At 30.5% G+C, this 21,686-nt stretch overlaps 2 long non-coding RNA genes across 2 annotated transcripts in view; one reads left to right on the top strand and one right to left on the bottom strand.

The window, feature by feature from the left end:
* The first annotated feature begins 284 nt into the window (after window positions 1–284).
* On the top strand, window positions 285–21,617 carry LOC118201514 (uncharacterized). The gene is made up of 2 exons (XR_004760262.2): window positions 285–632; window positions 15,363–21,617. It is a non-coding gene; the product is annotated as an uncharacterized LOC118201514 (long non-coding RNA).
* The window catches only part of LOC146993328 (uncharacterized), a 112,165-nt gene continuing 102,129 nt past the window's right edge, over window positions 11,651–21,686 (bottom strand). Inside the window, exon 3 of the long non-coding RNA XR_015038749.1 lies at window positions 11,651–12,079. This is a non-coding gene — a long non-coding RNA (uncharacterized LOC146993328). The remainder of the gene's footprint in view (window positions 12,080–21,686) is intronic.

Genomic DNA, 21,686 nt, shown 5'->3' with positions numbered 1-21,686 from the left:
AATAAAGGAATTCAAAAAGAAAGCATTTTTAACTAAAAATACAAATTTGAAATATGATATGTGAAAATGTTTTAGAAACTTTTAAAATAACTTGAATCATACGAGAAATTTGGCAATTAAAAAAAAAAAAAATACGAGAAAGAATCTGTACTGCAGACAAAAGAAGGGGAAAAAGCCACACATCTTTATACGAGTGCAGAAAAAAGCTGAAATTCGGATTCTCTAGAATGTTAAATTTTAGCGGACAGCGCTAAAGAGCCAAAGTTGCCGCTCCACACCGAAATTGCAACCCTAAAGCTTAGATTCAAAATGGCTGACGAGTCAGCCTGTATCTCTAGTAGCTCTAGTGACGGCTAGTGTCGCATAATTGTAACGGACTTCGATAAGTGGACATTCCCAGTATGACCGCCAAGGAGATCGTTTTATCCAATCAAAGCAAACCGCAAAAGGAAAGGTCTTGTAGGCTTTGTAAACATGCATAAAATTAACGAAAATTTGAATTCTGTGCGTTGTCTCAGTTGAAAGTGGTAAATATTATGTTTATAAAGATAGATGAGGTGTTAGGATGGCAGGTTTTGTATAAGAAATATAAGAAAGTTCAGTGTTCGTTTCATGTGAGAACAAATCGTTTGGTACGGAAGTTTAATTTCCTTTAGTAAATACTTGATTACAGTTTATCTGACGCTGTAAATATTTGTCTAGTATTTGTGTGTATTGTAAATCGATAAACTCTTTGCGATCAGAATTAATTTTATGACTGTTAAACTTCCTTTTGCATTGCCAATTCGCTAGTGACTAAAAATATTAAATGCTACAGTGTGAAGTATTCAAATTAAAATTCGTGCAATGACTTCAAATTTTGTATTTTTTATATTCGTGACTGCCTGTACTGTACTTTTGGCATTTTGCAGTCTGCCATTAAAAATGAAGCGCTTTGAATTCGAGATATAACTCTGATAGGTGGCTAAACCAGCAGTGTATATACATATAATTTTTTTCATTATATGTATGTAGTATGTAGTATCTTAAGAAATAAAGCAATTGCAATAATAGTTCAGTTTCTGCTAAATAGCGCATGATTTGTTAAGTAAGAACTCTGCCATTCAAACACATATGTGACCAATTATGTTGTACGGTATAATTAATGATTCATGACTGGTTCTTATGCATATGATAGTGTTGCTGAAATTCAATTTATAGCATGGTACAAAAAAAATTCTTAATTATGCAAATACACAAAAAAGTTGAGAATTTATTCATGCTTCGAATTATTAAAATTTCATTCGTTTTGCTGACATAATGCATGCACACAGTATGAAGTAGTCAAGATGTTATTTGATTTTCACATTAGGAATGAATTCATACAAAAAGTTAATTTTACTTTTAGTGTGTGTTTTGGTATAGTTTAAATGCACAGTATTCAGTAATCTTTTAAAATTTCAAGTGTGAAAAGTCATGTAAATGATTTTTTTGTGTGTGAAATTTTAAATGGATAATTTTTAAATTTTGTGATATAGTTGTTGTGGTATTTAGAAATTATTATATTGACTGAGGCTTATGAATTGCTGAACATATCCATTGCTTATGAAACAGATCTATTTGCATTTTTACAGCGTTTGAACTACTTTTAATTATTTAATTAATTAATTTGCTATAACACTATATTATCAATTAAGCATGAACTAAAACTGAATGGGTATGGAGCAGCCCTTTTTTTAATCCTTATGTTTTTAATTCTTGCAAAAATTCCAAAATTTTGTTCTCCTCAAGTGTGATACAGTAGCTGTTAAAGTAAGTAACTATAATTTAACTATAACTGTCTGAATAAGGGAAAGTGAATCAAAATATGATTTTAATCTGAAAGCTCTATAGCTCTGCTTGATATCCGTAGAAAGTGTGATGGGCTTTAATATAATCAGGAATATGAATAATACCTGTTTATGAAAGATCTAAGATAATTGTTTATGAAAGATGTTATGAAATAATGAAAATTCTATTTATATCTTTTATTTATTTATTTTTTTTTTCTAAGCATACTGAAGAGAACTCAGGGTTGATCTTTACATTATGGTAACTTGGCGATTTTTTGGCGAAAATTTGGCGACCAACTCTCCTACAGCAACCCTCTATTTTTTTTCCCCGCCGCCATTTTGTCTTCACGAAGTAAAGACATGTTTCTTTTCTTTTTATCTCCTGAACACTTCTTCCAACAATCTACTAGCCGAATTACACTTATGCTAGAAATTTTATCAAACAAAACTGCTTAATCATGACAAATATTCACTGCAAAATTAGGAAAAACTGCACAATACCATTCTCCTTATGCATTTTTCAAAATAACACATACACATAAACCATGTACACGCCGACTTATTTTTACTTAAAAAAACATCCCAGAATTGCACAAAAATGGTATTGCACACACTCTTCACTATATCCATGTACACTGCTTTTTTCTCATAAATTAGAAAAATTTCACGAAAATACATGACAATTTTCTTGATCTTTAAACCCGGTAAAAAGAACATATATGAAATTACCTGATCGTGAAAAAGTATTTACCCTTTACAAATATGAACATTTCCACATATAAAATAAATAAAATATTCAAAAACTTTTACCTCTAAATCATCTATTATATTATAAACGTCACCAACGAATTCATACCGCAACCATTACAAATACTTAGTGTCAGATATTTAAATTATTTCCATGCACGTTTACTTCAATTAAAACGTATACCAAATTCCTACAAACATAAAATTCACAAAATAACTATCATTTCATTAAAATATAATTAAATTCAAAAACACTACTTAAAATATAAATGAGCACATACATTAAATTAATAAAAATTACCTTACAATCCTAATTACTTTAAACTAAATCATTGCTAATAACAATTTTCCCAATAATACCAAATTCCTTTCCACCTTACATTTACAACAATGCATAAAAATAATATCCTCAAATAATTAAAAATACTAACTTACCTAATCTTCTTCAGAATCTTGATTACGTGGCGGATACACTTTTCTTACTTCTGTTTCAGAATCTTTAAAATCATACTTATCTTTCAAAGCAAGATACCAGGTAAAATAAATAACATAATAAAACATCTTTATTTCTCTCTCGCACAACCTTAAAAAACATTTATTACTATCCTTTTCAATACCACTAAATACCCATTTCGAATTCACTTTAGTTACGGCCATGGGATCCAAAAATTCACAAACACTATTTCACACAACACAGAATAAAGCCAAATACAAAATTGCCAGATTTTTTCCCGATTAAAGAACAGTAATTCGTCCATTAATATCACATAACGTATCCCATGATCTCTCATTTCCCTCACACAAAATAATGCGTAATCAGAACTGAATACTACTCACATTCTTAACAAAGTCTAACTAACCTAATCTTCTTCCGAATCTTCCTTACATGGTGGATACACTTTTATTATGGATTCAATAAAATTACTGAACGATTTTTTTTCCGAATTTGATAAAAAAAAAAAATTCTCTTTATCACATCTACAATTCACTTTAGACAGCGCCATACAATCCCAAAATTATTCAACCCTACTTCACACAACACACAATGAAGCTTAATACAAAATAATATACATCCACAGATACTTGTCCAAATTCCCCCCTTTTCCGATTAAAGAACCGTAATTCGTCCATTAATATCACATGACATATCCCATGATCTCTCATTTCCCCCACACAAAATAATGCGTAATCGGAACTGAGTACTGCTCACATTATTACCAAAGTCCCAGGTAGTAACCTTTATCGCCTCCAAAATGTCGCCAAACTACCAGTTACCATATTGTAAAGATCAACCGAACTCAGTAAATGTGAATACCACAAAAAATGGCAGTAACAATTCAAAGCTTGAATGTGCAGTTCAGAGGTAGCAACCATTCCTTTAATGTTCCCCCAGTTTTATTTCATTGCTGTTCCCAATTTGCACATTATAGCATTACAACAATTATTATCTTTGTCTTTGCACTGTTTGCACATATAATTTTCCATGTATTTATTACTATTTTATCTAATTTCTATTATATTTTTAAAAAGTGAAGTTAGCAAAAAGCCGTAGTGGTCACTAAGAAAATCGCTAGCTTGAATACTTGCTTCGGTATGAAATTTAGTCAAGATCCATCCCTGGAAATTTCAAATGTGATTAAAAATTGTCTCCCTGTTCACTATGTCTTTGGAACAGTTTTGTTGGGGGGGGCATTAGGAGTCCCATGCAAATTTAATAAAAAGGAAATGAAGTATTTTTAAGCCAGTTAATTTATGTTTGCTATTTTTATGCTTAAAACCTTTTTTTATCCCCTCTTACAGTAACTTTTACTTAACCATATTTAAAAGTAACTTACATATGCTTAATGATGTGCTTTTCCTCCTGGTTTTAATATGTATATACTAACCATCTTGTTTAACAAGCAAAATCTAACTTGTTATCTTGCATTTTCTGATAAATTTATACTGAATACTTTTTTTCCCTGCCTAACAGTAAGTTTCATCCAACCATCATTGCTAAAACCATTGTTGATTAGCCATTGGCAAGTAAAAAATTCACTGTTTATTAAAATAACAGTTCTTGATCAAGTGTGTATACATTTATCTTAAATAAATCCATGATATTTTTCTTCATCAGTGTAATGCGATTGTATGAAAACATTTTCTTTGTTTTAAAGTACCTTAATCTGAAGTTTCTCTTGTAACAGATTTTGATGCTCTTTCTTTGAAAGAAAGATCTGTGTAAATTTCATAATTCAGACATAAACATTTATTAATATTCTGTTTTAAATTTTTTTTTCTTCTTTTTTGAATAGAATTTGTCTTCAGAAAATAGAATTCCACTGGTAGACAGACTTTTTCTTCTGTCATTTTTTAAGTAAAATTTTCAATTTCGGATATTTAAATTTTGTCATTCTCTATCCATATCTGTGGTCTATATTGGTGCATTGATCTATTGAGATGACATTGCCGCAAAATCTACTGTTTCGGTCCCTTATCTGCATTTGCATCATAAAAATCTCATTCTTAATGACTTAATAAATTCAGTTATTACATCAAGTCCTGTTTGAACTGGTTTGATTAGATTTTAGGAATGAATTGATGACATATTTCTTTCAATTAGCATTTATTATTGAAATCTTTTTTTTTTTTTTCTTTTATCAAAAAATATTTGTTACAGTGCAAGCCCAAAATCTGGACATTTGATAACTGAAATGATCTGTTTTCTGGATGTCCCATGAAACTTTTTTTTTGAGAAATTTTCTTATTTTTCCCAGTGTAGAAATGGATAATGATACTCAAGAAAAAGCTGGTGTACTGTAAATCAATTTTGCTTCCAATTAGCTGAGATTTCTTTTGTTGAGTCATAATCTGCATCAATATTGAATCATGTTTTCGTTATTAAATAAATACCTGCTAGATAGTCAATAGAGTTTTTGTTTTAGACCTTTGAATAGTTGTGTGTATGGGGAATTATATTTTTCTATTTTATCAAACCATGTACCCAATAAATGAAGCCTGAAGCATCTTGTTTGTTTGGAGTGGGGTGGTGGGTTGTGTAAGACATACTGGTTTTCTTCTATTAGCGTAACAGAAAAGAATTAAATTCCAATGAACTTAAGCTGAGCTATAATATAAAATCTACTGCATTGCTAGGTCATGAGAGGGTATAGCATGATAGTCATGAACTTGAAGGTTTGTGGATATTGCAATAAAAAGTGAAGTATTTTGATTAGTGAAATATGTCAGACATGCTAAATAATGATGATATAATTGAAGTCTTTTACTGTGATTCCAGTGCTCCAGTTTCCAATTGATTAATGGACGACAAAATCTGTAGTATGAGTTTAAATCCAATAAATATCTCCATTTTGGATTTGAGCCACATTTTAAAATTTTCTAAGGTGGTTGTTCAAACAGTCTTTCTCTGTGCTGAATGTCATTTCTAAAAGAAGTAAGGTATGTTTATCTTTTCGCAAAGCATAACAGTAAAGAAAATGAAGGAAAACTGTGATTGCATAAAAAACTTGGTTGCATCAGGAAAAAAGATGAAGTAAATTAATGGTGTTTGTCTTTGAAGAAATGTGCAAAAAAACGGGGGAGGGGGGATGTTCCAAGGATTGAAAAAATAGAGAATTTTCTGGTTAATGGAATATTTAAAACCCTAAATATGAATGATGTTATTGAAGTCTTCTTTAATGATGGCAATATCTCAATCATAGTTAATTAATGTGCAATGAAATCTGTGGTATAATTTTAAATTCAGAAAATATTACTGCCAATAATGAAAAAGTGTGAGGAGATAGTTGAGAACAAAAAGATTTCAGTTGGCTGTTCAATGGAAATCTGAGTACAGAAATTGCTGGATATAAAATGTTCAACTTTATAAATTGAACAAGATGTCATTCCTTTATAAAAATAAAATATAATCATAAAAATCTAAAGTCTATAAACAGGATAAAATGTACAAAAATTACATATTGAAAGAAATGTTTAATGAAATAAAATAAATACTAACATTTTTTTTTTTTAACTTGTGTATTTTGACAAATGAAAAGTATTAGTTTGTCAAGAACTAATGGTATTCTAATAACTGGTGACCGTCCGGGCTGTGTCTATAACAACAGGTAGCCTACCTTGTATTTGCTTTAAGTTATGAGTGTGAATCATTGAATCGTCTGATATGCCCACCTGACGATAAGACCCTCAGGCAGATTTGTTAATCCTGCTATGATGTCAATACTCTTACAATAGAATATCTATAGGAATCTTCTTAAATAAATAATCATACTAAATACGATAGGAGCAACATTAGGAATACTTTTCCATTACCTTACTGAATTGTGATGCCGATAAGTCAAAAATGGGACAAATTTTTGGCCATGTCTTTTTGAGAGATATCAGAACAATATTTGTGTGAATGAAAAATAGGAATGGTTATCAGTGCTGTTTTACATTTGATTATAATAGTGAAGTGATGACTATTGACAAATGTGAAATAGAACTGCTTTAGTTGACACATGCCAAATAGGATCACTTGAACTGCTTTTTTAATGCATTTACAATGACAACCATTAAGGACTGTGATAAGTTCTCTTCAGGAATACATTAGTGAATTCGTCTGGTGATATTGCATAATTTAATATAATCTGATAATGTAATAAAAATAAGTGCAGTGATACCTCGATATAAATCCTCTCTCTCTTCTTTGGTTGCGAAATTTTTAGTTTGATGTATGGCATTTGTTTGTAGTACAACTATTAAAACCATGCACATCACAATCACTTACTTCCTTCGGGAACTACTCTGATATGCGCCCTTAAGTCGCCAAATTTCTCGTCAAACATTTTTGCCGAGAAACTTCACGCTGCCATATTACTATCTAAATTTTTTGTCTACATTTCGAACTTTAAGCCTAAAATGTCTCCAAATACGCAGTTTTCGCACATGCAAAAAACACGCTTTGAACACACAATTTAAGCTAAAAATCTGAAATAAAATAAATATATGCCTTTTTCAAACAGCAGAAATACTAATTTCATTCCGCCTTTAATATGCCGCCACGTAATCACTATCGTATTTATATGACAGCCAGGCACACTATTTAGAAAATTCATACTATGGTTCACAAATAAATAAAATCACAAATCCCTACTTCTATCATGCACAGCCATTAAAAATAATCTCCCAGACCCTCTTTCCACACCTCCAAATACCCACTGCCCCTCAACAGGATGATCACGATGATATTTCCTTTTGCCGAACTTCAATTTAACAACATCCACCGTTTTATCTTTTCCCCCTATCTTTGTGAACCAACAAGCTTCAGCGAAAGATTTTTCAACGTCAACAGATTTTGCGCGATTGCGTGCCATACAACATGCAATCGTGCCAAAAACCAGCGCAGAACACATATCGCCACATTTGGTGAAATTAGGGTGTATATCAGAGTTGTACCTTCTTTCGAGACATTGCTGCAATAAGCCATGAGCATTGTTATGCTTCTTGCTACTATTCAGTTAACGACCCCACTCCATAACTGAATTTTCAAGTAAATTTTTCACTTAAATGTTTCATAAATTCATCAACAATGATTTTTCAAAGTTACTAAGAAGAATCAGGCAATGAAGAAATTTTTTAGGATTATACAATGAAGAAAAATTTCTTCATTGCTTGATTGTGCATTTGCGAATATGTATGTGGCTAGTTTGAATTTTATTGCTGTTGTACTTTTCTTTAGATTTGATATATCTTTAAGAATTCCAAATATTTTTCCTATTCCAGTACATTAAAATTTCTGTAGTATAGATTACCAGAAAATAGTCATTTTCTGCATTTCGTTCTCTCTTACCTTGATGGCATTTTAGTAAACTTAAGTATTGTCAGCTCTAATTACATATGAAAATGCTGATTTATAATTCAGTTATTATTTGTGACTATTTTAATGGAGTTGTCGACATTTATAACTCTCTGTTATTTTTCATATTGTTGACAATTTGTGTCAGGTAACAAATTTTGAAAAATAACGCTCATGCTTTGGAAATGCTTTCAAGCATTTTACTTTGGATAGGATTTGGGATTAGAGTAAACCTAAGAGCTTTCTTATAAAATGAATTCTAAAGGAAATTGTCTCATATTTACATTATTGACAGGAAAAGTGGTGGTTTTGCCGTGACTATGAATTCTAAATAAAATTGTCTCATATTTACATAGTACACAAGAGAAATTGTGTTTGACCACATGAAAGGAAAAAAAAATTCTAAACATCAAATAAAGCAGTTTTAAACTAAGCGACAGGAAAAATGTTCCTTTGAAGCTAATTGAAGACCTCATTCGTTCATCATTGAATCTTTGTTGAATCATTTTCTCTCAATACCGAAGAATATGAACATGTCAAACAGATTATTAGAAATGTTACTGATTTTGCAGATCAACTTAATATACAAAGTAAAGGAAAAGAAAAGACTGGATAAAATCAGTGTTCCAACTCATACAAAATACAAATACAGATATATATTAAAACATGACATATTATACTAAAAACTTATTACATGCTAGAAATAATCCCTATCTCATTCATCTGGAAAATAGAAATAAGGGCAAAGTTTTGAAAACAGATATGTTAAAAATGTATGGCTCTTTTTTCCAAGACAAGATAATAGGAAATTACACTTGGTATATGGAATTATCATCCTACTGATCAAAATAGCTGAAAAGGTACTTTTCCATTTTTTTCTTTTGCTTATACCTTTGGTTCCAAGTACTAGACTTCCTCCTCCCTCCCCGAAACACATTTTGTTTTTGTTCTACTATATGCATAACTCAATAGACATTAATTCTTGACATAATAAATAAATTATTTAGACAGTAGTAATGAAAGGAATATGTGATCCAGCTAACTGTGTTTGTATACCTTCTTCCTAGCATAAACGAAGCCTGCATAACCATTTCAGCTTCAATTCACATTTTAATTTCATAGGGTATTTATTCATGCACAGTCTTTCATGAAGATGTAGGGGAAGGTGGAAGGGCGTACCCAAAAACACAAGGACAACATTAGTTGTTTTGAAAAAAATGAAAAATTAAATTTTTCTTCGGAAACAAAGGACCAAAAAGTTATTTATGCAGAATGTCTGTTCTCTGCCTTTTTACTGGAGCACAACCTGCCACTATGCCACAGCTGAAAGAGGGGCAGCTTCTTTGCCAATAAATGTGGATGAACACGTTGATATTTATTATTATCTTGAAAGGAGTTCTAAAAGGAAGGAAAAATTGAAACAGTTCCAACAGCTGCATAACAGCAGTTTACAATTAGAAAACTTGGATGAAGTTATAAAATCAGCTAGGATTGACACCCTGTGGAGTTTAATTGGAAAACTGAAAGATGCTTATGGAATTTTAAAATATAGTGAACTGTCTAGAATTATGTTGGCCATCTTGACAGTTTCCCATAGTAATGCAGAGTGTGAGAGGATTTTCAGTGTTGCGAAACCGAGGACTAAATTTAGATCTAATATGATTACACATTAGAAATGTGATGACACATGTAATGTTCATGAAATTTCCAATGTGATGACACATTAGAAAAACTTGTATTAGCAAAAGCAGGCCTACGTGGCAATTGCTATGAACAAAATTATGAAGTTTCTTTATTAAAGAAAGCAAAATCTGCCACTGTTTATAACATTTGTACGAAAACTTATTAAAGTGTTTTTTTGTTTTCTTAAACGATGCAAGTAATAAAAATGTTTTTTATGTGTAAGGTATTTTTGTGTTGCTTGCATTTAAGAATTACAGTCAAAAGTCGTTAATTCGGACACCCATAATCCGGACCTCAAAGCTAAAAACTTTCTGCGCATGCGCCGCGTTGGCACATGCGTTTACGCGTGCGTGTAAGACCTTTACGACTGCGCGTGTGCGCAAGCGCAGAATACGTTTTCATGTGCACGGTTAATGTTTAACGGACGGTATAAGCTAAAATTATCTATTTCAGTTAATGTTGATGATTGCGTTGTTCCTTAATCTTCGAACTGGATCCGGCTTATTACTTTTTTCAGACTAAGAGCAATTTTATAAAAGTAAACTTGAACTTTCGATTATGTCAAATAGAATTTCTGATGCTGGAGCTCCCAAAGGATCTACAAAACGAAAGTATGTTTCGATGTCCATCAAACAAAAAGTGGAATTGCTGCAAAAAATGGATAAAGATATGAAGAAGGTGACAGAGAGGTTAGTGAAAACGAAAAAATTTCGATTGACAAGTTAGGCGGTATTCTCAGCACAGCAATTACGGGACTTGAACAGCGGAACTTTGTAACTGAGCAAGAAATTATGTTAGTTTATAGAATTAAAGAGAAAGTATTATCACATAAAACGAAGCAACTTAAACAACTTACATTGAAAGAAATGTTTAATAAAGTAAACAAATAAATATTAAGCCTTTTTTTTTTGTAAATTTTGATACCCTTTAGGTCATAATTGTTCTTTATTTCATAAATTACGGTTTCATATTTTTAATTTTAGAATTTCTGCATGCCATTTTATGAGATTTAAACTGATGATCTATAATTCGGAATCGCCGAAGTCCCGACGAGTCCGGATTAATGACATTTGACTGTAGTTACTATTTAAAGTTAATTCATTATTAAAAACTATATTTTCATCATTAAAAAAGTCTTTTTAACATTGTGAAAAATCTCCTGATTTTTGAGTGTCATAGGTTGGCAAGTATGCTTTATAAACCGGTGTGGAAACCATTAAACAAACTTCGTGGTGATCCCACATGCTGCCATGTGTTGTTTGACTGTTGTTCTGATGCCATTTACAATATATTTACTAGTTTGTAGACTGCTGGATGTGAATCACTTGTTATGGCTTCATCCAAAACTTCTTCAGAAATCACTTCCAAGAGATGGTTGATTTTGACGCAGTCTCCATTTTAGACTGCCATCTACTGCATTCTCACCATGAACTTACAAATGTTGTGATAACCTGCAGCTTTCCACAGACTTTTACACTAATCATTTGATGTGTTCCTTATCGCTCTCAATTTAAGTCATTAAATACTTCTTTGGTCAAAGAGTTAGTTACTGCAGCTTCATCTGTAATATAAGTTGTCCAGTTGCAGTTTATATCTCGCAAATAGGTAGAATTTTCACACACAGCCATTAACATGTTTGAGACCTGTGATATAAATCTAGTCTTATTAGTTTGTCTCCTTGAAGTTTTGTACCTTTGATTTTGATCTTTGTATTTTTGCATTAGTATCTCTTTTAAAATCTTAATTATATATAATTTGATCAACTTTGGTCTAATGATTTTTAACTATCATGTGTAAAGGCTCAGGGCTGTGATAATAAAAGTAACTCTGGAACAAATATCAAATTTCAGCCTCTTAATTTTTTCCCTTTCTTTTTTAATAATAATTAAAACAAGATCAAACAATTTTCATTTATGTACTAAAAACCATATTAAAACATTGCTTAGGTCAGAGCTTTTATAGGCATCCCATCTGTTTAACAAACTCCATCACAAAAGTAGCCCTAAAAATAGAGAAACATCAAAATTATCACAAGATCATGCTGCAATAGAGACTTCCCTTTTAATCTACCATAAATCTAAATATTAGTTCTTAAAAGAAAAGCAATAAAAGGAGTTAAACTTGGGCAAGTCATTCATTGGGATATTAGCTGGTGAAGCAGACAGACCACCTGCAAAAGAACCAATCTTGGTTGTGTTTTAATGTGGTTTTTAAGATATAAGCCAAGACTACTTTATCTTATTTTAATTTTAACTGTATGTGCTTTTTGATTCTTCAATATATCTTCTGTATCCCTCTGAAAATAATTGTAATGTTTTATATATGTATATTTTGTTCCTTTCTCATTTTCTCTATTTAAGGCAAGTGCTGCACATCTTCAGCATGGCTGTGATGATTGTTTCCATAGTAAAAATTTCAATATCATATTCATGTGTATTACTTTGTCACAATGAAAATTAAGTCTCCAACTCCATGGTTGGTTTGTTTTTAAACTGAAATTCATTGGCAAAATTCTATTTTCTTAATCCATTATTTAATATTGCCAATTTTAATTAATTTTCTGTATGTAATCCCCTGTAAATATTACACATAAGTGTGTACCTTCATTTTATTCACCCCCTAAAAAATTGTCATAGCTGCAACTTTCTAGGTTTTACAGGAAATTTCCAGTTTCTCATCACATCTCCCAATTTTTAACATTTAGTCTTCGTTAAGGAAAGTGTCATTTAGCAATAAATGAAGTTATTGAATTAATGAAACTTTAAATTGTGCAAATTCCATCCTCTGACCCCAAGTTATTTTCAGCACAACTTATTTATTAAATTTTATGGGATCTGATGTATCTTCACATTTGTAGAAGTTTTTAAAGAGATTCAACCAGTATTTAATCAGTTAAAAAAATAGTCTTCTTTGCTATAGCAGCCATGGGATAGAATCGTCAGTCAACCAAGATATCTCGCCAAAATCTGGCTGCTTGTTCTTATACCTTGCTGCAAGATTGTATGGAACATGCACTGGCTGCATGTTCTATACCTCGCCACGTAATTCTGTGGTAGCACCACATTCCGTTTTTCCTCTTGCAGTGTGTTCTTACATTATTCATTTTTGAAGAGGTTTCAAATTTGCATTGTTTGTTTAAAAAAACATAGTCATTGCTTTTTTTTTTTTCCTATGTGTGTGTGAATATGACGTTAGCAATTTTTAATTTACCTAGTGATGAGGTGGATTCCATATAATTTTTTCAAGAAAGAGGTCTTTTACCTCTTTCTTGAAAAGATAATACAGAATGAGTATGCAAAAATGGTTACAACATGAAACTTTATGTTAACGATAAAACCATTTGGAGGTGCATTGTTAAAAACTGTAGAAAGAAGAAAGGGCTGCATGTTGCAAATTGGTTCAGCAGTTCCAGAACATCGTACGTCACTGCTATTAAATTTATCCATTCTTCGTAGAGTAGTTGATGTCCTTGAAATGTAACAATGAGCTTAATATGTGTAAAATGCTGCAGTTGATTGGAACAATTATATGTGATAAACTAATAATAAGGATTAGGATTTTAAAAACATTCTTATGAAACAACTTGGGAAAATTGTTATTACAGTCAAAAGTCGTTAATTCGGACACCCGTAATCCGGAATGATCTATAATCTGGACCTCAAAGCTAAAAACTTTCTGCGCATGCACCGCGTTGACACATGTGCATAGGCGTTTACGCGTGCGCCTAAGTCCTTTACGACTGCGCATATGCGTGTGCGCAAGCACAGAATACGTTTTCGCATGCGCATTTAATGTATAACAGACGGTATAAGCTAAAATTATCTATTTCAGTTAATGTTGATGATTGCGTTGTTCCTTAATCTTCGAACTGAATCCGGCTTATTACTTTTTTCAGACTGTAAGAGCAATTTTATAAAAGTAAACTTGAACTTTCGATCATGTCAAATAGAATTTCCGATGCTGGAGCTCCCAAAGGATCTACAAAACGAAAGTATGTTTCGATGTCCATCAAACAAAAAGTGGAATTGCTGTAAAAAATGGATAAAGACATGAAGAAGGTGACAGAGATTTTAGTGAAAACGAAAAAATTTCGATTGACAAGTTAGTTGGTATTCTCGGCACAGCAATTACGGGACTTGAACAGCGAAACTTTGTAACTGAACAAGAAGTTATGTCTGTTTATAGAATTAAAGAGAAAGTATTATCACATAAAACGAAGCAACTTAAACAACTTACATTGAATGAAATGTTTAATGAAGTAAACAAATAAATATTAAGCTTTTTTTTTTTTGTAAATATTGATACCCTTTAGATCATAATTGTTCTTTATTTCATAAATTACGGTTTCATATTTTTAATTTTAGAATTTCTGCATGCCATCTTACGCGATTTAAACTGATCTATAATCCGGAATCGCCGAAGTCCTGATGAGTCCGGATTAACGACTTTTGACTGTATTATATATTGTGTTGTTTATTTGTACATTTGCACTTCACAAGTTTGGCGTAAGTGTAGCTGAGATCTTGGCGCAAATCTAAATTCTTCATATGTGGTTGGGGGCCACTATAGCAAAGGAGTACCGAAAGATATTTGTATCTAATTTTGCTTTACATCAATGCATGATATTCAGTTTATCCTGAATCGCCAGAACTTTATGTACATTAATTTATTTTCATCTTGTTTAAATGTAGTTTTGATGAGTAAAAGCTTTCCTTCACTATTCAGGATTTTCTCCATATAAAAAAATAAGAAAATCATAGAATGAAATTAGCCGAAGAACATAAAACTTTCAATATTTAAAGTATTAATATATTTTATGTAAAATTATATTTTTGTTTAATTAATGCGATTACTTGAATCATGCTGTGGAATTCTGAAATGGGTCACTATGCAAAATTAAAACTTCTGGAAACTCAATTTTTTTCACAGGAGACCTCCTGAGTTTTCTTCATACTTCAAGTTGACAGGTGTAGTATGTTAATATGCCTTGATATCATGTTTATAGAATTTTTGTTAACATTTTGTGTCACAAAAGCAAAATAACAAAAAAAAAAAAAAAACTTTCATTTAGAATTTTAGCTATATTTTATTTTCTCTCTTGAATTTCTGGATGTATGTATATAAATATATTGTAGATGTATACACATATATATGCATGTATATGTATATTTCTACAAATAAATATTTTTGTTTCCTCGCCTGAGTATTGAATAAAGTGAATTCAATTTCATACAGACAAAGCAATATTTGAAGTAAATTTTTTTCTTCTTGGTTGACAACAACAGAAATCCTGAGGCCAGCTTAACGTCAAAAAAGAACTACAGAGCATCGGCCATGACCTAGAATACAAGCTGCAACTGTTATTCTTATAATGACTGCATATTTCATTTTTGCTCACATCTTAAAGACGGAATGCAAAAGCTGTTGAGTCTCAGAGCCATAAATTTAGAAACAGCATGTGGAACTTACCATCTGCAATATGACTATTTGTTTAAAAGTTTATTGCTCATACCACTTAGCACTCTATATGTTTAAAAAGAGTTCTTTTTGTATGCAGCTATTATGTTAATCAGCATGTTTTGTAACAGATATTTAATGCAAAGCAGAGTAATGAAGTCTGAAACCAGACTTGGTTTTAATCTTGATACATCAAGGGTTAATAACTAATTTCTTGTTGAGAAAGTACTTAAAGTTAATTAAAATCTGTAAAATGTACAAAAAAAAAAAAAAAAAAAAATTACTTTGCAAGTCTTTTTTTTCATTATTTAAGAAGGTAGAAATTATGTAATGTTATTTGTCATATGCTTTTGGTAAATAATATTGTAATATGAAAATATAACAATGATAAGGTACTTTCTTATCTATACCCGTGGCAAAAGGTCCTGAGAAAGTATTCATTATGCAAAGCAGTATGCCGCCAAAATAGTTATGTAGCAGCCCATGATATTGCAAAAAAGTATTCATGTGGCAACCTAGGTATGCATGTAGTACATGTCTATTTTGGATGGCATGCAACACTCAAGTTGTATGAATAGCAAATTTGTGCAGTTCCCTAATTTTGTTTTTAAGCAAAAACAGATTGTTGTGTATATGGGGAGACAGTGCAAAAAAATGTCTTATTACCGATGTTTTTTCATGCTTTTTTAATTTGATTCATTGCTCTTGTATGCAGTGTGCAATCATTATAAAAATCAAAGTTTTTTGTGCATTAGCTTGGTGAAAAATTAGTCACCAGTAAGTTTGCTAATACTCTCTAAAGTTGACAATGAGTTTGCAACCTTTTGATGGGGATGTAGATAGTAAGAAAGTACGAATAATAGTCTGAAAAGTGTTTTGTATTTCTTGAGGGAAATTATGTATACGTAATATACATATGTTGTGAATTTAGTTGCATCTGTGTTTTTTCTGTTGTATTTTAGTCATGACTTAAAAAGGGGTAAGTAGATATTTAATAACACTTTTTTTCTCATTCAAAATTATTACCCAATTTTGGTGATACATTTGCCAGATCTGTGGCAGCAAGTAAGTTTTTTTTTAATATATATTTTTTTGTTTATGTATTTATTTTTATTGTTTTTAGTATAATTGATTGATGAGATTTTAGTGTAATACTGAAATAATAACTCTTGTCACATCCATAATAGTAAGGAAAATGTCGAAAGTGGAAACCCTTTTACTAATTTTAACAGGTATGCAATTAGGAAGGTATGATCCAAATACAAATTGAATTTAGAAATTTTTCATTTAATGAGCTAACTTTCCTGTTTGTTTTATTTTCATTTCTTCTGCCTTGGCTTCCTTTTGTCTACAAGGCTGGCCAAGGGAGAAGGAAGTCATTGGCAATATTTCCAACCCAATTTTGATATAGTGGAAATTAAAATTTTTGGCAGATGAAGATTTCAGTGCATAGGCATTTAGAGTTTTGAACATTTCATGAAATACAAGACAGTGTAATTTTAATATTTGATACTTTCTAATTACTACTGATTTTATACTAATTGAATTGGAATCTCAATACATGTTAGCTAAAACACATGTGAATAATTAAGAGAGATAGAAATTGTGCAAACTTTTTTATAAAGCTACATGCAAAAAATGAGGGTTTTAAAGATTTCTTGTTCTTCATCAAGCAGTTGTTATTAATCATTATTGAGAGTTTTTCATAATTTTAATGGCTGGAATATTTAATTTTTAGTGTCATATATAGAAACATCAAAACATTAAAAATGAAATTAAATAAAAAAATTAGAAAACATTAAAAATGTTATCTTTTTGTTGAAACACATGTTTGAATGTCAGAAGAACTGGGGGGGGGCAACTGAAGAATTTTTACATGTTTCAAATCTTGCTTAAATTCCCTTTTTCTGGATAAAAGCTGATTTGGGCCTACCTAATTATTAGGAGGTGGTTATTTTATGAAAATGTGCTAGGAAAAGAATTTATATTCAGTCTGAGATATCTAGTTTTAGGTGCCTTTGAAGAAAAAATAATAATGAAAACCTGTTAAGTGTACTAGGCATGAAAGACCAGCAGATGAGCATTTGATGTCTTTAGGCAAAGAAAGTTCAAGTGTCATTCTATGTATTATATAAATTAATTAATAATATTCTATGTATTATTTCTTAAGCTAACCTCCTGTGGATGATTTTGATCTTCTATGAATATTCTTTGTTCTTCCTTGCACAGCATGACTGTTGGTGAAGAATTGTACTTTCAGAAATATTGTACTTTTTCAGAGATAGTTGTCTTGGAGAAATTATTGTCATGAAATGTTTTGCTGTCTGTTTATTTATAATATTAAAATAATTTTATTTAATTTTAAATTAAAGAATATTTAGCCAGACTTTAAAAATTAGGTGGTTTATGATCTGTCTTTTCTTTATTTATGAATAACACATGGCTTCATACTTTGATAACCCTAGGTGATTGCCTAGTCATAAAATTGCAGCTTTAAGTGTGCTATTTCACCACATCAGGGGCTATGAAAAGCATTCTGTTAGGATCTGCATGGATGCTGCTGTTGTGTACTGTCACAACTAGCGTTTTTTGGTACCACAGAATATTGCAACAAATGCTGTGTATAAAGGTTGACTAATAACATGTCATGCTGCCTTTGATTGTGCAATAAAATTGTGTATTATATCTCTGTTGCCTTTGTTATTTCCATTTCTTATTGGGTATGTTTTATAGTGGATCTTGTTTGTTTAAATCAGTTTGATTAAAAGTAACTGCAGGTAGCTTAAAAACAATATAATAGAACAGATAGTTTGTGAAAGAAAATGATTTGATTTCACATGGATAGTGGACATTGTTTTAGTAGATTCCAAACCCCAAAGAATATTCAAGAACTTGAATCTTCACTTGTCACTCATGTCTTTCAAATGCTAACCCGAGAACAGGGCTGGCACTAGACTTTTTGCCACCTGGTGCAAACTCTGCAATTGCAAAATTCTGCCACCCATTTTCTTTCCAAATTCTAAAAATTTTGCCACCCCTTGCATTTGCACTGGTTGCACAAACTGGCCTTGCTTGAGAAGTCATCAAACATTTTAACACAAAACTTTGGGGGGAAAATTTAATTGATACCCAGTAAAAGCATCGATTAAAAAAAGAACACGTCTGTTTCAGTGTCTATGAATACCTATCAGTAGAATCATCTCATAACAGCCCAAACTGTTTATTTTGTTGAGGAAATTTAGCATTCCGTGTTTAATGTTTATCTGCATTAAACTTTGAAATAATCCATCGCTTTCTGTACTTACATTATTTTAAAAAATCGTGGAAAATGAAAACATTTGAACTTGAATATTTTTTGTCAAACTGTATTGGGAAAGTGAACCTCAAAATTCAAGAGTTTTAACTGTGTACTTCATTTATCAAATTTGTTTTGTACCATTTTAAATAAATATAATTATATTAAAAAAATTATATCCAAAAGTTTGTTTTTTGTGAAATGGAAATTTCACATTTTATTTTAAATAAAAACTCTTAATGTTACATAAAAAAAAAAAAAAAAAAAAAAAAAAAAATTCACCCTTGTTATTGTTTGATTTTTCTTCTTTGAAGGATTCATAGGATTTGGGAATCTTTAAAGATCCGAGCTTAAGAAAATTTAGGATTTATTCCACCATTAGTTTTAAGTCAATATGTAATATTTAGTAAGATCATAATAAGTAAATTTATTAAAAATTTTAGGATAGCAAAAAATGCAATGCAGATTATCAGATGAGGTTATAGAACAAATGAAAATATTAAAAGGGAGGAGGAGAAGAAAGGGGGGAAGTAAAACTGCAAAAAAACATGCCAATAAAATCAATGTATTTTAATGTAACTTTAAAGTTTTTACTGTTATGTATGTTCTGTGGCTTTAAGTGCTATTTTACTGAAATTTGATATAAACTTATTTAATTGTGAACTTTTTAGCTTAAGGATGTTTTTATCATAGAGAACAGTGTTAACTTGAACAGCTCTAAATTTTAAAATTCTTGTTATTTAAAATTATACTCATTATTTAGATTAATGGTCTAGTTTTAACTCTTCCTTTTAATACTAGAAACATGGCATCCAATGGATTTTATTGCCTGCTCTTCATCTCCATTCTCCCTTTGGCCATGGAAATGGTAAGAACAGTCAACTTTGTTCTTCCAATAAATTTTAGTTTTGTGTTTATTTTTTACACACTACACTAAGCTTTTCTTGTAGGTATAACTACTCTAGTTTTTCCTATACAAATACTGCATTTTTTTAACATTAGTATTTATGGTTTTGTATTTTATTACTTGACATTTAGGTTCATTGCTGATTTTGCCTTTCTCTCTGTTAGCAATTCTAGCATCCTCTATGGCTTTCTTTTCTGTCTTTAAAAGTATCATGCTGTTTTTAAATTTAAATTCCCAATATTTTTATAGCAGCAGCTTTTTATTGGTATATTTGTGAGTTGCTATTAGTACTAAAACTAAAAGGATAAAGAATAAAATTGTGAATGAACTGAGCACCTTTATTAAGACTATATTATGCAAAGATTTACTGTCGAGGACATAATTTTATTTCTCTCTCTCTCGATTTATTTCATGTACTTAGAGAAATAATAAGACTGTCAATAAGATATAGAATGAGAGGTTTAGAGGATACTAGCAGTTGAATATAAATGCTGGGAAGCAATACAAGATCCTGTTATTTTTGATAATTGGAAAATGTTTTTCTTTTTAACTCATGATGTGTCATATATCATATACATTTTTGATTGCATATGGTTTATGAAATAAGAGAAGCTTGGTGGAGAATTTCAGTATCTTGTAAGTCTTTTCTTAGATATTTCTTGTGCATAAAGTGAAATCAAAATAAAGATGAGAGTTAATCATACTACAGGCAGAACAGCAACTAAGATTTTGGCTGTTAAATTTTTGTGATAGATTTCTTATATCAGAGAGTCTAAAATTGCATTTGTTTTTTGAAAAAAAACAATTTGCAACAAGGCTGAATTTTATTTTAGAGAAGTTCTTACTGTGCACATTATAATAAATATAAACCGAGTGAGAAAACATTTTATTTTCTTAATTATAGTGCATAATAACTGCGAGATATGTAATTGTATAAAATAGTTGTAATAAATCTGTATAAAAGATTGAAATAAAAAAGTGATGGTGTAAATAATTTGTAAAGATAAATTACTATCTTCCCCTCCCCCCGTCTGAAAATAGTATGTGAATTTTTTCTTTTAAAAAAAAGAAAAACTGAATAAAAGAGTTTTGTTTTTAAAAAAACAGCATTCTTTGGATTGCTGAAGTGCTTAATGGCTGTGTAAGTAAATCACTGAATTTTGAAATGAAAAATGTTTAATTTATCGGTATAATTAGTTGTGCTGTGACAAACTTAATCAAACACTTCGATTAGATTTTTAGAAGCAATAATTATGTATTTAACTAAAGTAATATTTTTGAAATCGGGCCTTTTCTCCCATTTTGCCAGTGCATTTTCCTTTTATTCGAATATCTAAATTTTTCTTTGTAATTTCAGTTTACTTTATCTGTTTCAGAAAACAATTTCCCCCCCCTTTTCTCTTTTGATCATTTTCTTTTTCTATCTCTTGGGCATAAGGTATGTGTGCATTAAATCTAAATTTTTACTTATTATTTATTTTTAACTTTGTTTATTTATTAACTGTTAAATTTAAAGAACAGTAATATCTTAAAAATAAGTTATAGTGTTCATATGCATGGATATCATAATACTGTGTTCGGTTTATAGAAATGCTGGTTTATGTTATGGTATTTTTCTCAGTAGTGCTTCTGATGATTGGCTACTTAAGGTAAGTAAGTTAATTAGATAAATAGCTGTGTAATTGTAGTTAACTACACTATATTTAAGCAGACATCTGGAATATGTGAGGTTTCTATTCTACTTTGAGGTATGTTATTTTAAAATATTTACTTGTTGTTGGAATAAAGTAATAAATTAATTTTTTTACATAATTCTTTGTTACTTGTAATAATCTATGTGTAATAATTTTACATTAAAATTCCACTGATTATGTAAAATAATTTGAATGATTATTGCTTTTTGTATTTAATATGTAAGATGGGTAATTTTATTTGTATAGTAACAAAAGT

This window comes from Stegodyphus dumicola, chromosome X1 (assembly GCF_044657685.1).
Source record: "Stegodyphus dumicola isolate Sdum_Otavi_A_Nest chromosome X1, ASM4465768v1".
Lineage (NCBI taxonomy): Eukaryota > Metazoa > Arthropoda > Arachnida > Araneae > Eresidae > Stegodyphus > Stegodyphus dumicola.
The sequence above is the reverse complement of the archived record's forward strand: the minus strand, read 5'-3'. Positions and strand labels throughout refer to the sequence as shown.